Source organism: Aotus nancymaae, unplaced genomic scaffold, assembly GCF_030222135.1.
Source record: "Aotus nancymaae isolate 86718 unplaced genomic scaffold, 86718_ANA_hifiasm-v0.15.2.pri h1tg000046l, whole genome shotgun sequence".
Taxonomy (NCBI): Eukaryota; Metazoa; Chordata; class Mammalia; order Primates; family Aotidae; genus Aotus; species Aotus nancymaae.
The window spans coordinates 22451262-22471654 of record NW_026988460.1 but is presented as its reverse complement, the minus strand read 5'-3'; the positions used below and the strand labels follow the sequence as shown (position 1 = coordinate 22471654).

At 38.8% G+C, this 20393-nt stretch overlaps 1 protein-coding gene across 7 annotated transcripts in view; it reads right to left on the bottom strand.

The window, feature by feature from the left end:
- ATG7 (autophagy related 7) overlaps positions 1–20393 on the bottom strand; it is a 277334-nt gene that overhangs the window by 118637 nt on the left and 138304 nt on the right. The window lies entirely within an intron of this gene.

Here is a 20393-nt window from a genome sequence, read left to right as displayed (position 1 = left end):
CTTCACAAAAGAGGATATCCAACGGGCCAATAAACATGAAAATGTGCTCAATGGCATGAGTGGTTCACAGATATGAAAAGTGAGGCCGGAAGTGGTGGCTCACACCTATAATCCCAGCACTTTAGGAGGCCGAGGCGGGTAGATCACGAGGTCAGGAGATCAAGACCATCCTGGCCAACATGGTGAAACCTTGTCTCTACTAAAAATACAAGAATTAGCTGGGTGTGGTGGCGTGTACCTGTAATCCCAGCTACTCAGGAGGCTGAGGCAGGAGAATCACTTGAACCCAGGAAGCGGAGATTGCAGTGAGCTGAGGTCCCGCCACTGCACTCCAGCCTGGGTGACAGAGAGAGATGCCATCTCCAAAAACAACAACAATGAGATATGAAAAGTGAAACCACAATGAAATACTACTTTGTGCCTATCAAAAAGACTAAAATGAAAACGAAAATACCAAGGGATGACAAAGATGTGGAACAATCAGGACTCTCACGGAAGTGCAAAACTGTCATGTTAGAAGTTAAATATATATATATATATGCCCTATGATACAGCAATTATACTCTATGTTTATATACACCCAACAAAAATGTGTATGTATGTGCACCAGAAGACACAAACAAAAGTTTCCATAACAGTGCTATTCATGATAGCCCAAAACTAGAAACACTGAGGTGACCAACAGTAGAATGAACAAATGGATTGTGGTATAGTCATGCAATGGATATCAGTGAGAACAAACTACCTTCAAACACAATGTTACACAGAAGGTAGAAACAGTATGTACAATTACAATTATATAAAATTAAAATGAAACAGGCAACATGAATCTGTGGTGTTAGAAGATAGTGGCTACCCCTAGAGAGACTGTAAGGTGCACAAAGGACATTCCAAGGTGCTGGTAATAATCTGGTTATTTACCTAAGCATTGGTTACATAAGGTGTATTTTTTGAGAATTCATTAAGTTGAACGCTTAAGACTTGTGTGCTTTTTTGGATATATGTTATCCTTCAATAAAAAGTTAAAAAATAAAAGGCCTGTACACTTGGGAGGAGAATAATATGAGAACAGTAAAGAGTTCTTAGAAACAAATAATGAGTATCACATTTAGGAATTGAGTGATCACGGGAACTGTGAACTGTCGAACACTGAAGCAAAAATGTCTCAGAAATTCAGAACTCACAAGAAATAAAGAGTTGAATGTTTTAAAAAGATAGCAGACACTAAAGACACATCTAAGAAATCAATAATGCATAAACAGACTGAAATTCTATCTATAATATAAGATATAGATAGAATTTTTCTCTTTTCAGAAGATGAAAATGCAGGCACTCTTTAATCCAGCAATTCTACTTCTTTTTTTTTTTTTTTTTTTTTTTTTGAGACGGAGTTTCGCTCTTGATACCCAGGCTGGAGCGCAATGGCGCGATCTCGGCTCACCGCAATCTCCGCCTCCTGGGTTCAGGCAATTCTCCTGCCTCAGCCTCCTGAGTAGCTAGGATTACAGGCACGCACCACCGTGCCCAGCTAATTTTTTGTATTAGTAGAGACGGGGTTTCACCATGTTGACCAGGATGGTCTCGATCTCTTGACCTCGTGATCCACCCGCCTCGGCCAGCAATTCTACTTCTAAGGCTTCATACCAATAAAGTTGTATATGGGCACAAAGACTTATGTTGTAAGGATGCTCACTGAAACACTGTTTGGGCCAGGCTCGTGGCTCACGCCTATAATCCGGCCGAGGCAGGAGGATTACTTAAGCTTAGGAGTTCAAGATCAACCTGGGCAACAGAGTGAGACCTCATCACCACAAAAAAATTAAAAAAGCCAGGCGAGGTGGAGTGCACCTGTAATTCCAGCTACTTGGGAGGCTAAAATGGGAGGATCACCTGAACCCAGGAAGTTAAGGCTGCAGTGAGTTATAATTAGGTCACTGCACTCCATCCTGAGTGATAGTCTCAAAAAAAAAATGGCATATTTTGTACACTAAAAGAATGAGGCAAGTCTGTAGTACTAATATAAATTGGTTTCCAAAACATAGAAATCTATTTAAAAAGCAGTATCCAGACTGTGTATAGATAGTATTTGTGTTCAAATAAAGTGGAAGGAGGACACAGGAAGAGGAAGAAATGTATGGATGTACATACTTGTTTATGCATGTATCATCTATGGAAGACTACATCTCTGTCAGAATGCATACACACAAACTGGCATCAATCAAACAGTAGCCTCTGTAGATTATTTTATACTACTTCAATTTTTAAAACCATGTGCATGTGTTATTTAATATTAAAATTAAATATGCAATATTTACTAAAATAAGGTTCTTTAATATTTAATAAAATTAGTTAATATTTATTAAAATTAAACAAATTATTTAATTGCCACCGATAATAAATATACCATAATTTAATCAGCTCTCTGTTAAAGGGTAGTGCTTTCTAACTTTTGTTAACTGCAAACAGTGTTTTCTTTTTTTTTTCCTGAGACAGAGTCTCGCTCTGTCACCCAGGCTGGAGTGCAGTGGCACAATCACAGCTTAATGCAGCTTCAACCTTCTGGTCAGGTGATCCTCCCAACATGATCACCTTTATTTAATGTTAATAAACAACATTTATTAAAATGAAATATTTAATATTTCTCAAAACCAAACATTATTTAACATTAAAATGAAACAATTTTAAATATTAGTATAAAAATATTAAATCTTAATTTAGTTGGTTTGTGTTTTTGTTTAGTGCTGAAGCAGAACTCTAAAGCACTGATGAAGAGGTTGGCACCGAAAAGGAAGGGCAGCTCTCTCCCAGAGACAGGAATGAGGACAGAGGGATGAACAAAACTACAACAGTGAAAACTGAAGAGGGGTAGGGGAGACAGGAGAGCTCTAGAGTCTAGATAGGGCAGGCAGGATGTCCTGTGTGACCCGAGAAGGTCTGGGCTATGGGGCTTGAGAAGAGTAGCGACCTTGAGGCCTAGCTGTGCAGGGAGAGCTGTTCAGGGAATGGAAGAGAAGCTGACTGGCACATTTAAACAATGTGGAGCAATCTGATGCCTCTGCTCAGGAGAGAAAATAAAATTTTGGGAGAAAAGTAATTAAGAACTCATCTAACCTAAGGGGCTGGCAGAATAAGGATGAAAAGGTTAAGGTCAGAGAAATTGAGGGGCTGGTTAGCACCACTGAAGGGACTGGGAATGGGTCCTGGCTGGTAAGAAAAGACCTGCAGGCTCATGGGATCGGAGATACTGCAAGTCCTGGAGAGCTAGGGGAGTGGAGGACCGTTATGCAAGTAGAGTCCAGGCTGATTAGCCATGGGAAATTAATTTGACAACCTAATGCCTGGGAAAAAAGGCATTTAATAAATGACTGAATTACTAATAACAAGATTCCTTATAAACCAGAACGTTATGTCAGGAAAAAAATGTGCATTGAAATATTTTTTTTTGAAATGGTAAGTACTGTGTGTTTAGTGATCACTTTAAAAAAAAAATGAAAGTTGTGGCAACCCTGCATTGAGCAAAGGAATTAATACCATTTTTCCAACAGCATGTGCTCACTGCTTCTGTGTCACATTTTGTTCATTCTCACAATATTTCAAACTTTTTTTCATTATTATTTTATCTGTGGTGATCAGTGATCTCCAATGTTACTATTATAATTGTTTTGGGGCACCACAAACTGCACCTATATAAGATGGTGACCTTAGTAGATAAATGTTGTATGTGTTCTGACCAATTCACCAACTGGCCATTCCTCCATCTCTCTCCCTCTCCTCCGGCCTCCCTATTTCCTGAGACACAACAGTATTGAAAGTAGGCCAATTACAATGGCCTCAAAGTGTTTAAGTGAAAGGAAGAGTCATACATCTCTCACTTTAAATCAAGAGCTAGAAATGGGCCAGGTACATTGGCTCATGCCTGTAATCCCAGCACTCTGGGAGGCCAAGATGAGTGGATCACTTGAGGTCAGAAGTTCAAGACCAGCCTAGACAACATAGTGAAACCCCATCTCTAGTAAAAATACAAAAATTAGCTGGGTGTGGTGGCAGACGCCTGTAGTCCCAGCTACTTGAGAGGCTGAGGTAGGAGAATCGCTAAACCTGGAAAGCGGAAGTTGCAGTGTGCTGAGATTGCACCACTGCACTCCAGCCTGGGCAACAGAGTGAGACTCTGTCACCAAAACAAAATAAAAGCTAGAAATGATTAAGCTTAGTGAGGAAGGCATGTCAAAAGCTGAGCCAGGTCAAAAGCTGGACCTCTTACACCAAACAGCCAAGTTGTTAATGCAAAGGAAAACTTCTAGAAGGAAATTAGAAGTGCCATGCCAATAAACACACTAAGAAAAGAAAGTAAGAAAGTAAAAGAGCCATATTGCTGATAGGAGAAAGTTTTAGTGGTCTAGAAGATCATACCAGCCACAATATCCCCTTAAGCCAAAGCCTAATCCAGAGTAAAGCTCAAAATCTCTTTACTTCTATGAAGGCTGAAAGAGGCAAGGAGGCTACAGAAGTACAATTGGAAGCCAGCAGAAGTTGGCTTGTGAGGTTTAAGGAAAGCAGCTGTCTCTGTAACATAAAAGTGAGAGGCCTCACACCTATAATCTTAGCACTTGGGGAGGCTGAGGTGGGCGGATCATGAGGTCAGAAGTTGAAGACCAGCCTGACCAACATGGTGAAACCCCATCTCTACTAAAAATACAAACATTAGCCTGGAGTGGTGGCGCATGCCTATAATCCCAGCTACTCAGGAGGCTGAGGCAGGAGAATCTCTTGAACCTGGGAGGCGGAGGTTGCAGTGAGCTGAGATCGCACCACTGCACTGCAGCCTGGGCAACGGAGCAAAACTCCATTTCAAAAAAAAGGTGAGGCGAAGCAGCAAGTACAGATGTAGAAGCTGCAGCACGTTATTATGAGATCTAGCTCAGAAAATTGAGAAATGTGGCTAAACAACAGATTTTTAATGTAAATGAAACTGCCTTCTAGTGGAAGAAGATGCCACCTAGGACTTTCATATCTACAGAGGAGAAGTCAATGCCTGGCTTTAAAGCTTAAAAAAAACAGGCTGACTCTCTTGGTAGAGGCCAAAGCAGCTGGTGACTTTAAGTTGAAACCAATGCTCGCTGACCATTCAAAAATCCTAGGGCCCTTAAAAATTATGCTAAGTCTTCTGTGCCTGTGCTCTATAACTGAAATAACAAAACCTGGATATCAGTACATCTGTTTACATCATGGTTTACTGAGTATTTTAAGCCCACTGTTGAGACCTACTGCTCAGAGAAAAAAGAAAAAAAAAAAAGATTCCTTTCAAAATATAACTGCTCACTGCCAATGTACCTGGTCACTCAGGAGCTCTGATGGAGATGCACAAAGAGATGAATGTGGTTTTCATAGCTGCTAAGATAATATCCATTCTGCTGCCCATGAGCCAAGGAGTAATTTAGAGTTTCAAGTCTTGTTATTTAAAAACTACATTTAATAAGGCAATAGCTGCCATACATAGTGATTTCTCTGATGGATCTGAGTTAAGTAAACTGAAAACTTTCTGGAAAGGATTCACTATTCAAGATACAAGCAGGAACACTCGTGATTCATGGGAGGAGATCAAAATAGCAACATCAAAAGGAGTTTGAAAGAAGTTGATTCCAACCCTCATGGATGACTCTGAGAGGTTCAAGAGGAAGTCAGTGCAGATGTGGTGAAAATAGCAAGAGAAGTAGAAGTGGAGTCTGACAATGTGACTGAATTGTTGCAATCTCAGGATCAAACTTGAACAGATGAGGAATCGATTCTTACAGGTAAGCAAAGAGTGGTTTCTTAAGATGGAATCTATTCCTGATGAAGATGCTGTGAACACTGTTGAAATGACAACTAAGGATTTACAACATCATGTTGATAAAATGGCAGCAAGGTTTGAGAGGACGACTCCAATTTTGAAAGAAGTTCTACTGTGGATAAAATGCTATCAAACAGCATTACATGCTACAGAGAAATCTTTTCTGAAAGTAAAGGCCAACTGCTGCCACAAACTTGGCTTTTTCTAAGAAATTGCCACAGCCACCCCAATCTTTATTAACTACCACCCTGATAGGCAGCAGCCATCAATATCAATGCAAGAACCTCCACTAGCAAAAATATTACAACTTGCTGAAAGCTCAGTAATTATTAAAATTTTTTAGCAAAAGTATTTTGTAATACACTACACTTAAGGTATGTATGTATTTTTAGATATAATGCTATTGCATACTTAATAGACTACAGTATAGTATAAATATAACTTTTATATGCACTGAGAAACCAAAGAAATTGTGAGACTTGCTTTACTGCACTATTAGCTTTATTGTGGTGGTCTGGAACAAACCCCACGATATCTCTAAGACATGCCTGTAAATAGCTACCTTCTGCCAGGTTTCCAGTAAGACAAAAGAACAATTAAGTTTGAAAAACTGACATCATCTTTGAACAAAAATTGGAACAGTCCCAGACATGACACTTTGTTGGACTTGAGTTAAACATTCAGATTGTATGTTTCCACAGATAATTTTGTAGTACTACAAATCTGACCGTGGAAAAACTAACAGCAAGGGCAGAATGAAAGAAAAAAAAAAAAGGCCTCCACCATAATGAGGATGTACAGAAAGTTTAATGCTGGAACATTATTAATAGCACTGGCTTAAAAATATGTGGAAAAACTCAATCCTCTAGGGCATATTTAATCATGCAAGGGTTCTCCAGTGTTCTTTTTATGTGCTGTGAAGTTAATCTGTGTACGAGAATAAGTGGCTTATAAAAGTATGAGGATTCCCCCCACCCAAACATCCTAGCCTTCTTAAAAAGGAAAATGTATTTAAAACTATCCAAAAAAGAAAAGGAAGAAAACGAAAAGATGATATCACAATGAATTTGAACAAGAATCTGTGAGTCTCCATGAAACATAGCCCAGTTCTTAAGTGAACTGCCTTATGCACAGTCCTGAGAAGGGTACACATTACATCTTGGAAGGCTGTAAATATTCTGAAGGTACTGAGAGAGTTCGCAAAATAGAGAAATAATAATGATTCTTTTAGTAGAAAGATCCTTTCATAATCTATGATTTTCCTTCCTTGTTTTGTGAGGCTAGGTTTTCTCTATGAACACACACCCTAGACACAGATGGCAGAATCTCTCCTTAAAACATGATTTGTTAAGAGTATCCTCTTGCTAAGACACCTTGGTGACTCCTTACTCTTTACTACATCAAACCCATCATTTCTGCATAGGCATTTCAGCCCCCCACACCTTTCCAATTTTGGGTGACTCTCTGGAAAATGCCTTTCTCCTAACACCACCATATAATGATTTTTCAATTCATGAAATGCAAAATGGATTCATAGGTTTATTTATTTATTTTTGAGACAGAGTCTTACTCTGTCACCCAGGATGGAGTGCAGTGGCATGATGTTGGCTCACTGCAGCCCTGCCTTCTGAGTTTAAGCAATTCTCCTGCCTCAGCCAACCCAGAAGCTGGGATTACAGGTGTGCTCCAACATGTCTGGCTAATTTTTGTGTTGTTAGTAGAGATAGGGTTTTCTCATGGTGTCTAGGCTGGTCTTGAACTCCTGGCCTCAAGCAATCCATCTACCTTGGCCTCCTGAAGTTCCCGGCCACAGTGTCCAGCCTGTTTGTCTATTATTCTTAAACAATGACTCCATCTAAAACCAATTGCTAATGTATTTTCAAACAAGGGAGGAAACATACAGTTTCTATTAACCTCTTAACATTATACTTACGTGCTCCTGACAATTTTAAAAATACACGGCCGGACATGGTGGCTTACGCATGTGATCTCAGCACTTTGGGAGGCCGAAGTGGGTGGATCATCTGAGGTCAGGAGTTTGAGACCAGCCTGGCCAACCTGGTGAAACCCTGTCTCTACCAAAAATACAAAAATTAGCTGGCCATGATGGTGGGTGCCTGTAATCCCAGCTATTCAGGAGGCTGAGGCAGGAGAATCACTTGAATCCAGGAGGCAGAGGTTGCAGTGAGCCAAGATCGTGTCATTTCACTCCAGCCTGGGCAACACAGTGAGACTCTGCCTCAAAAAAAAAAAAAAGAAAAAAAAAATGTGCACATATTTCTGAAAAAATTTGGTGAGGCCACAGGAGAAACCACTTGATATGGTTTGGCTCTGTGTCTCCACCTAAATCTCATCTCAAATTATAATCCCCGCATGTCAGGGGAGGGATCTGGTGGGCAGTGACTGGATCATGGGGGCAGTTTTTCATGCTGTTCTTATGATAATGAGTTCTCATAAGATCTGATGGTTTAAAAGTGGCACATCTCCCTTTGGTGTCTCTCTCTGCTGCCACCATGTTAAGACGTGCCTTGCTTTCCCTTCTACCATAACTGTAAGTTTCCTGAGACCTCCCCAGCAACATGGAACTGTGTGAGTCAGTTAAACTTCTTTCCTTTATCAATTACCCTGTTTCAGGTAATTCTTGATAGCAGTGTGAAAATGGACTAATACACTACTGCTCCCAGAACTGGAGAGACACGACAGGTGGATACAGAGAATCACAACAGACTGGAGCAGAAACTTCCACAGAAACTGGGAGAGGGGCAGAAAAACAAACTGTAGCTGACAAATTGCTAGGTGTGGACAAGTCCCAGTGATACAAATTAAAACTCCAGGGGAACCTAGTTATAGGGAGGCCCCCATGCTTTTGTGAGTTTTACTTCCAGGAGCTCAACCAGGTTCTCTGTTAATGTTGGAGAAAAACCTCTTTCTGCTTCTGGCAAAGGGAGGGAAAAAGAAACCATACTGAAATATGTTGGCTGGGGACAGTGGCTCACACCTATAATCCCAGCACTTAGGGAGACTGAGGCAGGAGGATCACTTGAGTCCAGGAATTCAAGGCCAGCCTGGGCAACATATTGAGATCTGGTCTCTATAAAATATAAAAATAATTAGTGGCCAAGCATGGTGTCTCACACCCGTAATCCCAGCACTTTGGGAGGCCAAGTTGGGTGGATCACAAGGTCAAGAGATCAAGACCATCCTGCCTAATGTGGTGAAACCCCATCTCTACTAAAAATAAAAAAATTAGCTGGGCATGGTGGCGGGCACCTGTAGTCCCAGCTACTCAGGAGGCTGAGGAGGAGAATTGCTTGAACTCAGGAGGCAGAGGTTGCAGTGAGCCAAGATTGCACCACTGTACTCCAGCCTGGCGAAAGAGTGAGACTCCATCTCAAAAAAGAAAAAAATTAGCCAGATGTGGTGACACATGCCTGTAGTCTCAGCTACTTGGGAGACCAAGATGGGAGGAGGGCTTAAGCCTGGGAGGTTGAGGCTGCAGTGAGCTGAAATAGCACCACTGCACCCCAGCCTGGGCAACAGAATGAGACCCTGTCTTAAAAATACAAACAAAAATAAAGATTTTTAAAATGCTCAATTAAAAATTAAGATTTTTTAAATGCTCAATTAAAAATTAAGATTTTTTAAATGCTCAATTAAACCACAAAAGGTAAGAAAAAAGAGAAGACAAATATAGCAACAAAGAACAAAGGTGACAAATAGAAAATAGTTACAAATATGGTAGATATTAATCCAATTATATCAATAATCACTTTGAACATCAGTGATCTGAATGTACCAATTAAAAGACAGATTATCATAATGGAACAAAAAGTAAGACCCAACTATATGATATCTAAAAGAAAACCAATTTAAATAAAGACATTTATACATTAAAAGTAGATGCAGAAAAATATGCCATGCTAACACTAAGCAAAAGGAAGTAGAAGTATCTGCATTAATTTCAGACAGAATAGACTTCAAAGCCAAGTGAAGTTACTAGATAAAGAAGGGTATTACATAATAATAAAGGGCTCAATTTTCCAGTAAGATACAGTTCTTAATGTGTATGTACTTAACAGTGCAGTAAAACACATGAGGTAGAAACTAATAGTATAGCAAGAAGAAACAGATGAATCTACTTTTATAGCTGTAGACTTCAACACTGCTCTATCAGAATTAGAAAGATCCAGCAGACAGAAGGTTAAAAAGGACACGCTTGAACTCAAAACTCTATTAATCAACTGGATAGAATTCACTTTTATAAGGTATTTCATCCAACAACCACAGAATACACATTCTTCTCACACTCACATGCAACACTGACCAAGGTAGAACATTCTGGGTCATAAAACATACTTTAACAAATTTAAAAGAATAGAAATCATATAGGGTCCACGCTCAGATCACAGTGGAACCCATAAATTCACAACAGAAAGATAACTGGCATATCCCAATATATGTAAGTTTAAACAATAACACATGAATAAAAAATCTCAAGAGAAATTTAAAATATTTGAACTAAATAGATATGAAAACACAATGTATCAAAATTCACAGGATGCAGAGAAAGCAGTGCTTAGAAATTTATATCACTGAAATAATGTATTAGAAAAGAAGAAAGACATAACATCAATAATCTGATCTTACACCTTAGGTAACTAGACAAAGAGCAGCAAATTAAATCCATAGGAAGCAGAAGAAAAGCGATAATAAAAACAAGAGCATAAGTCAATGGAACTGAAAACAGAAAATCAATGGAGAAACAAACAAAATCAATACAACTAAAAGCTAGTTCTTTGACAAGGTAAAATGATAAGCCTCCAATTAGACTAAGATACAAGAGAGTCGCTTTGTAGTGACAGTATTCCTTTATTATCCCTTTCATGTCTATGGGATCTGTACTGATGAAAAGGATAATAAAAAAAATACTATCAACAACTCCATATCTAGAAATTTGATGAACTAAATGAACTGTACCCACTATTTAAAGATAGAATCCACCAAAACTCAAATAAGAAAAAATGGAAATTCTAAACAGGCCTATTTCTATAAAATAAATTGAATCAATAATTAATAACCTTCCCAAATAGAAAGCACCAGGCCCAGATGGGCTCACTGAGGGAATTCTGCCAAACATTTAAGAAAGATATACCAATCCTCTACAATCTCTTTCAGAAGATAGAAGCAAAGGGAATGCTTCCCAATTCATTCTTCAAGGCCAGCATCACCCTAACACCAAAGCCAGATAAAGACATTTGTAGAAAACTACAGACCAATATATCTCACAATCATAGGTGCAAAAATCTTAAAAATATTAGCAAATAGAATGCAATTATACAGTCATGTACCACATGACATTTCAGTCAAGGAAGAACTGCATACACAATGGTGGTCCCGTACATTATAATGCCTAGCGAAGTCGTAGCCATCACAATGTCATAGTGCAACACATTACTTCCATGTTTGTGGTGATGCTGGTGTAAATAAACTGCCGTGCTGCCTGTAGTATAAACGTATACCAGTTACAAATATCCATAGTACATACTACTTGATAATGATAACCAAGTTATCAATTTACTGTACTATACATGTTAGCATTATTTTAGCAAAGTGTAATCCTTCTAGTTATTAAAAAAAAAAAGTTAACTGCATTCCTGAAGAAGGCATTGCTATTGTAAGAGATGACAGCTCTATGCATGTTATTGTCCCTGAAGACCTTCCAGCAGGTCAGGATGTAGAGGTGGTAGGCAGTGATACTGATGATCCTGACTCTGTGTAGGCCTAGGCTAATGTGTATGTTGTGTCTTAGTTTTTAACGGAAAAGTTTAATAAAACAAATTTTTAAAGGAAAAAGTGTGTAGGATATGGATATAAAGAAGCAATGTTTTTGTATGGCCGTACAATGTGTTCATGTTTTAAGCTAGGTGTTATTACAAAAGAGTAAAAAATGTTTTTAATGAAAACATTTATAAAGTGAAAAAGGTTACAGTAAGCTAAAGGTAACTTATTACTGAAAACAGTAACATTTTTAAATAAATTTAGTGTTGTTTATCAAGGCTACAGTGGTATACAAAATGTCCTAGACCTTCATATTCACTCACTACTCACTTACTGACTCACCCAGAGCAAATTCCAGTCCTACAAACTCCATTTAAGTATTTTGCACAGATGTACCACTTTTAAAACATCTTTTATACCATACTTTTACAGTACTTTTTCTATATTGAGATATGTTTAGATACACAAATACTTACCATTGTGTAACAACTGTCTACAGCGTTAGAGTTACATACTGTATAGGCTTGCAGCCTAGGAGCAACAGGCTATACCATAGTCTATACTACAGCAGTAGCCTATGCTGTCACGGTTTGTGTAAGAACACTCTATGATATTCATACAACAATAAAATCACCGAACACGTTTCTCAGAATGTATCCCTGTTGTTAAGCAACACATGACTGTACATAAAAAGAATTGTACACCATGATCATGTAGGATTTATCCCAGGTGCACCAGGCTGGTTCAACATTTGAAAATCAATATAAACCATCACCTCCATAGGCAAAAGAAGAAAATTACATGATCATATCAATAGGTGCAGAAAAAACATTTTAAAAAATTGAACATTTATGACAAAAACTCTCAGTAAACTAGGAATAGAGGGGAACTTCAACTTGCTAAAGAATATCCACAAAATCTCTATATCTAAGAATTTAATAATGAAAAATCAGAAGTTTCTCCATGAAGGCAAGAAAACAGGAACAAGGCAAGAAAATCTCCTTACACCAGTCCTTTTCAACATTCTAATGGAAGGCCTAGCTAATGAAATAAGATAAGAAAAGGATATAAAGGGTATTCTGATTGGGAAGGAAGAAATAAAACTGTTTGTAGATGACACGACTGCCCATGTAGAAAATCCAAATCAAAAAAACACCATTGGAACTAACACACAATGATAACAACACTGCAGGATACACAGGTTGCAGGATACATAGTTAATATGTAAGATTAGGGTGGTCACGGTGGCTCATGCCTGTAATCCAGCACTTTGGGAGGCCAAGGCAGGCAGATCACTTGAAGTCAGAACTCTGAGACCAGCCTGGCCAACATGGCAAAACTCCATCTCTACTGAAAATAAAAATCAGCTGGGCATGGTGGCATGCACCTGTAATCCCAGCTACTGAAGAGGCTGAGGCAGGAGAATAACTTGAGCCTGGGAGGAGGAGGAGGTTACAGAGAGCTGAGATGGTGCCACTGCACTCCAGCCTGGGTGACAAGAGCTAGACTCTGTGAAAGAAAGAAAAAGAGAGAAAAAAGAGGGTGTGGGGAGAGAGAGAGGGGGAGAGAGAGAGAGAGAGGGAGGGAGGAAGAGAGGGAGGGAGGGAGGAAGGGAGAGAGGGATGAGTGGGGAACCCTCAATTATTTTCCAGTATACTAGGAATGAACAAGTGGAATCTGAAATTACAAACATAATACCATAACCTAGATGAAACAGACAAATTCCTAGAAACACAAAACCCATCAGAATGTAATCACAAAGAAATGGAAAATCTGAATAGATCTATAACCAATAAGGAGACTGAATCAGTAACCAAAAATCTCCTAACAAACAAAAGCCCTGCACCTGATGGTTCCACTGGTGAATTCTATCAAATATTTAAAGAACTAGGGCCGGATGTGGTGGCTCACACCTGTAATCCCAGCACTTTGGGAGGCTGAGGTGGGTGGATCACGAGGTCAAGAGATCGAGACCATCCTGGTCAACTTGGTGAAATCCCGTCTCTACTAAAAATACAAAAAATAAAAATTAGCTGGGCATGGTGGCGCGTGCCTGTAATCCCAGCTACTCAAGAGGCTGAGGCAGGAGAATTGCCTGAACCCAGGAGGTGGAGGTTGCAGTGAGCCGAGATCGTGCCATTGAACTCCAGCCTGGGTAACAAGAGAGAAACTCTGTTTCCAACCTTTTCAAAAGAATTAAAGATGGAACACTTCCTAAGTCACTCTGTGAGGCCAGCAGTACCCTGACACCAAAGCCAAAGGCACTATGAGAAAAGAAAACCATGGACTAATATCACTTATGAATTAATGCAAACAACCTCAATGAAATAACAGTAAAGTGTGTTTTGACTTCGCATTCTGCTACTATGCTGAATTCAAAATTTTTTTGTGACATCTTTACAATTTTCTACATATTAGATCATATCTTACACTAGAAGGATTATACAGCACAACTAAGACTTATTCCTGGAATGCAAGGATGATTCAACATATGAAAAACCAATGTAACACACCATATTAACAGAAAGAAGTTGGGAGAAAAGCCAAATGATCATCTCGATTGATGCCGAAAAAGCATTTGACAAAATTCAACCCCTTTCATGATAAAAACACTTAAACTAGGAATACAAGGAAACTGCCTATAAAAGCCATATACAACAAACCCAAAGTAAGTATCATACACAATGATGAAAGAAGTGAAGCTTTCCCTCTAAGAACAGGAAAAAGGCAAGGATGTCTAATTTCACCATTTCTATTAACATAGTACTAGAAGTTCTAGCCAGAGAAATTAGCCAAGGAAAACAAATAAAAGGCATCCAAATTGAAAAGCAAGAAGTAAAATGATTTCTGCTTGCAAATGATATGATTTTATATGTACAAAATCCTACAGTCTCCAAAAACTGAATTCAGCAGAACAGCAGGATACAAAGTTAACATAAAAACCAGTTGCATTTTTGTGCACTAATAATGACCAATCTTAAAAGGAAACTAAAGTTTATTGACAAAAGCATCAAGAAGAATACTTAGGAATTAACTTGAGGTGAAAGATTTATACAATAAAAATTATAAAACAATGCTGAAAGAAATTAATGGCATCATAAATAAATGGAAAAACATCCCATATTCGTGAATTGGAACAATTAGTATTGTTAAGATGTCAATCCTACCCAAGGAAATCTACAGATTCATTGTGATCCCTATACAAATCCAATGGCGTTTTTTGCAGAAATAGAAAAAGCCATCCTAAAATTCATATGTAATCTTGAGACACTTAATTGCCAAAACAATCTTGAAGAAGAGCAAAGCTGGAGAACTCATACTTTCTAATTTCCAAACTTACTACAAACCTACCGTAATCAAATTTACTATAGTACAAAGCTACAAAGTTCAGTGTGGTACTGGCATAAAGACAAGACATGTAGACCAATGAAACAGAATAGAGAGCTCAAAAACAATCCTCACAGATATGGTCTCATAATTTTTGACAAGGGTGCCAATATCATCCAACAGAAAAAAGTGAAAGTGACCCAAGAGTCCCACAGACAGTTGTTTTTGCATAAACATGGAAACTGACCCTTCTGCTATTAAAGCTTGAAACTTGTATTTGTTTGAGTTCCTTTCTTAGGAAAGGACTTTCAGGCCTATTTAAAAAAAAAAATCCTGTAACCAAAACTCAACAGATCATAGCACCAGATGCCTCCCTGCCCGTCTCTAGTTTTTGTTTTCTTATGTATTATTACATTTCCTCCCTGCTATATAAAGCCCTAGTTTTAGACAGGAAGATGGATTTGAGACTGAGCTCCCATCTCCTCAGCTGCAGCACTTGATTAAAGCCTTTTTTCTTGGCCATACTTGTCGTCTCAGTGATTGGCTTTCTGTGTAGCAAGCAGCAGGACCTAGACAGAACCCCTGATGTTTCCTTAACAAAAGGACAGTCTTTTGAATGAATGGTACTGGGAAAACTGGATATCCACAGGCAAAAGAATGAAATTGGACTCTTACCTAATACCATACGAAAAAAATTAACTCAAAACAGAATAGATCGAAGACCTAAAACTATAAAACTTTCAGAAGAAAACACAGGGCAAAAGCTTCACAACAATGGATTTAGTGATGATTTCTTATATATGACATCAAAGGCACAGGAAACAAAAAAAAATAGACTGAATTTCATAGATGGATAACATCAACAGAGTAAAAAGGCAACTTCTAGAATGGCAGAAAATAATCTGCAAATTATATCTAATAAGAATATACAGAATATAAAGGTAATTCTAAAATTCAACAAACAACCCAGTTTAAAAATGGGCAAATCACTTGAACAGACATTTCTCTAAAGAAGATATACAAATGGGCCGGGCATGGTGGCTCACGTCTGTAATCTCAGCACTTTGGGAGGCCGAGGTGGGCGGATCACGAAGTCAAGAGATTGAGACCATCCTGGCCAACACGGTGAAACCCCATTTCTACTAAAAATACAAAAATTAGCTGAGCATTTGGCACACGCCTGTAGTCCCGGCTACTCGGGAGGCTGAGGCAGAAGAATTGCTTGAACCCGGGAGGTGGAGGTTGCAATCAGCCAAGACTGTGCCACTGTGCTCCAGCCTGGCAACAGAGCAAGACTCTGTCTAGAAAAAAAAAAAAAAAAAGATAAGATATACAAATGGCCAACAAACACATGAAAAGATGCTCATCATCACTAATAATTAGGGAACTGCAAGTAAAACAATTGAGACCCCACCTTATACACATTAGAATGGCTGCCATTTTAAAACAAAAAAGAAAAATTACAAGTGTTGACAACAATGTGATGATATAAAAACCCTTGTACATTGCTCATGGGAATGTAAAATGCTACAGCCACTATAAAAAATAGCATGGCAGTTCCTTAAAAAATTCAAAATACAATTATCATATGATCCAGCAATTCCATTCTGATATATACCTGAAAGAATCTAGCAATTCAATTCTGGGTATACACTTAAAAGCAGGGAACTGAAGAGACAGTTGTACATTCATGTACATAACAGCATTATTCACAATGGCTAAAATGTAGAAGCAATCCAAATGTCCATCCAGGGATGAATGGATAAAATGTAGTATATGCTACATACAATGAAATATTATTCAACCTTAAAGAGGAAAGAAATTCTGACACATGCTACACAATGGAGGAAGCTTGAGAACATTATGCTAAGTGAAATAAACCAATCACAAAAAGACAAATAATGTATGATTCTACTTATGAGGGACTTAGAACAGTGGCTGGCAGGGCTGGAGGGAGAAGGAAATGGGGAGTTATTGTTTGATGGTTATAGAATTTCAGTTCTATAAGAGAAAATAATTCTGAAGATAAATGGTGGTGATAAATGCAAATATTATGAAGGAATTTAATACCAGTGAGCTCCATATTTAAAAATAGAATGGCAAATTTTATATGTGTTTTATCACATAAAAATTGAAGGAAAAAAGAATCTATGAATAAAGTACGAAACATTTGTCAACGAAACAAATTCCTGAATTGATGTTCAAATACTATCAAATTTTAATTTAAAAAAACATATAATATCATGCACATTAGCAACACCCAAAATTAAATACCTCGGTACAAATCTAACAAAATATGTTCAAGATCTACATAAGGAAAACTACAAAACTCTGATGAGAGAAGTCAGAGACAATCTAAAAATAAAGTGGTATTTCTTGTTCATGGATAGGAGGACTCAATATGTCAAGGTGTCAATTTGACCTACAGAGTCAATACAATCCCATCAAAATCACAGCAATTTATTGTGTAGATATAAAACAAGCTGATTGTAAAGTTTTTGTGGGGAGGCAAAAGACCCAGCTTAGCCAACATATTAAGGAACAACAAAGTTGGAGGACTGATCACTACCTAACTTCAAGACCTACTATACAGCTCCAGTAATCAAGACAGTGTGGTTGGTGAAAGAATAAAAAGATCAACAGAACAGAATAGAGCCCAGAATTAGACCACCTTAGTCAACTAATCTTTGACAAAGGGGCAAAGGCAACACAATGCAGAAAAGATAATCTATTCAACAAATGGTGCTGTTAACAACTGGACAACCACATGCAAGAAAAAAAGGCTAACATACACCTTACACTCATCACAATAAATAACTCAGAATGTATCACAGACCTACATATGAAACACAAAACTGTAAACCTCCTATAGGATAACATGGGAGAGAATCTAGATGATATTGGGTTTGGCAATGCCTTTTTAGGTACAACATCAAAGACATGATCTATGAAAGAAAAACAGATGCTCCTCAACTTATGATGGGGGTATATCCTGATAAACCCACTGCAAGTTGAAAACAACATAAGTATAAAATGCATTTATTACATCTAACTACAGAACATTATAGCTGAGCCTAGCTTCCCTTAAATGTGTTCGGAACATTTATGTTAGCCTGCAATTGGGCAAGATCATCTGGCAACACAGTGCAATACAGAGTGTAATATTTAATAGTTGTTTACCCTCATGATCATGTGGTTAGGTGGAGCTGCAGCTCACTGCCACTGATTGGCATCTCAGGAGAATATCATACCACATATCACTAATCTGGAAAAATATGAATACCTATTACTCTCACATCATGGTAAACTAAAAAATTTTGAGTCAAGGACCATCTATAATTGGTAGGCTGAACTTTATTAAAATTAAACATTTCTGCTCTGAGAAACAAACCATTAAGAGGATGAAAAGACCAGCTGCAGGCCATGAGAAAATATTTACAAAACACACATTTAATGAAGGACTATTATCCAAAATACATGAAGAATTCTTAAATACAACAATAAGAATACAAACAACTCAATTAAAAAATGGGTCAAAGATTTTAACAGATACCTCAGCAAAGAAGATATATAGATAAGCTATGAAAAGATGCTCTGGCCATCAAGATGACTGACATCTGCAATCCCAGCATTTTGGGAGGCTAATATGGTTTAGCTCTGTGTCCCCACCCAAATCTCATCTTGTAGCTCCCGTAATTCCCACATGTTGTGGGAGGGACCCAGTGGGAGATTACTGAATTATGGGGGTGAGTCTTTCCCATGCTGGCCTCATGATAGTGAATGGGCATCATGAGATATGATGGTTTTAAAAAGAGGCATTCCCTTGCATAAGCTTGCTCTCTCTCTTTGCCTGCTGCCATCCACTTAAGATGTGACTTGCTCCTCCTTACCTTCCGCCAGGATTGTGAGGCCCCCCAAGCCATGTGGAACTATAAGTCCAATAAACCTCTTTCTTTTGTAAATTGTCCAGTCTTGGGTAAGTCTTCAGCAGTGTCAAGACAGCCTAATACAGTAAACTGTTACCAGGAGTGGAGTATTGCTAAACAGATAATCAAAAATGTGGAAGCAACTTTAGAACTGGGTAACAGGCAAAGGTTGGAACAGTTTGGAGGGCTCAGAACACGACAAGAAAATGTGGGAAAGTTTAGAACTTCCCTAGAGACTTGTTGAATGGCTTTGACAAAAATGTTGATAGTGATAAACATAATAAGGTCCAGCCTGAAGTAGTCTCAAATGGAGATGAGGAACTTGTTGGGAACTAGAACAAAGGTGACTCTTGTTGTTTTAGGAAAGACACTGGTGTCATTTTGCCCCTGCCCTAGAGATTTGTGGAACTTTGAACTTAATAGAGATGATTTAGGGCATCTAATCAAAGACATTTCTAAGCAGCAAAGCATTCAAGAGGTGACTTGGGTGCTGTCAAAGGCATTCAGTTTCAAAAGGAAAACAGAGCATAAAAGTTTGGAAAATTTGCCGCCTGACAACGCAATAGAGGAGAAAATTCCATTTTCTGAGGAGAAATTTAAGTCTGCTGCAGAAATTTACATAAATAACGAGGAACCGAATGCTAATCATTTAGGGTCCCCATGCCATATGCAGCCTAAGGACTGGGTGCCCTGCATCCCAGCCACTCTAGCTGTGGCTGAAAGGGGTCAACACAGAGCTCATGTTGTGGCTTCAGAGGATGCAAGCCCCAAGAGTTGGCAGTTTCCATGTGGTTTTGAGCCTGAGAGTGAACAGAAATCAGGAATTGAGGTTTGGGGACTTATGCCTAGATTTCAGAAGATGTATGGACCTGGATGCCCAGGCTGAAGTTTGCTGTAGGGATGAGGTCCTCATGGAGAACCTCAGCTAGGGCAATGTGGGAGGAAAATGTGTGGTGGAAGCCCCCACATGGAGTTCCTACTGGGGCACTGCCTAGTGGAGCTGTGAGAAAAGGGCCACCATCTTCCAGACCCCAGAATGACAGATCCACTGACAGCTTGCACCGTGCACCTGGAAAAGCCACATGGGCAGAGCTGCCCACGACCATGGGAACCAATCATGCCTGCCTACCTTTTGCATCAGTGTGACCTGGATGTGAGACATGGAGTTAAGAGAGATCATTTTGGAATTTGACTGACCCACTGGATTTCAGATATAAATGGGGCCTGAGTTCCTTTGTTTTGGCCAATTTCTTCCATTTGGAATGGCTGTCTTTACCCAATGCCTGTACCTCGATTATATCTAGGAAGTAACTAACATGCTTTTGATTTTACAGGCTCAGAGGTAGAAGGGACTTGCCTTGTCTCAGATGAGACTTCGGCCTGTGAACTTTTGAGTTAATGCTGAAATGAGACTTTCAGGGACTGTTGGGAAGGTATGATTGGTTTTGAAATGTGAAGATACGAGATTGAGGGGGACCAGGGCCAGAATGATATGGTTTGGCTCTGCGTCCCCACCCAAATCTCATCTTTTG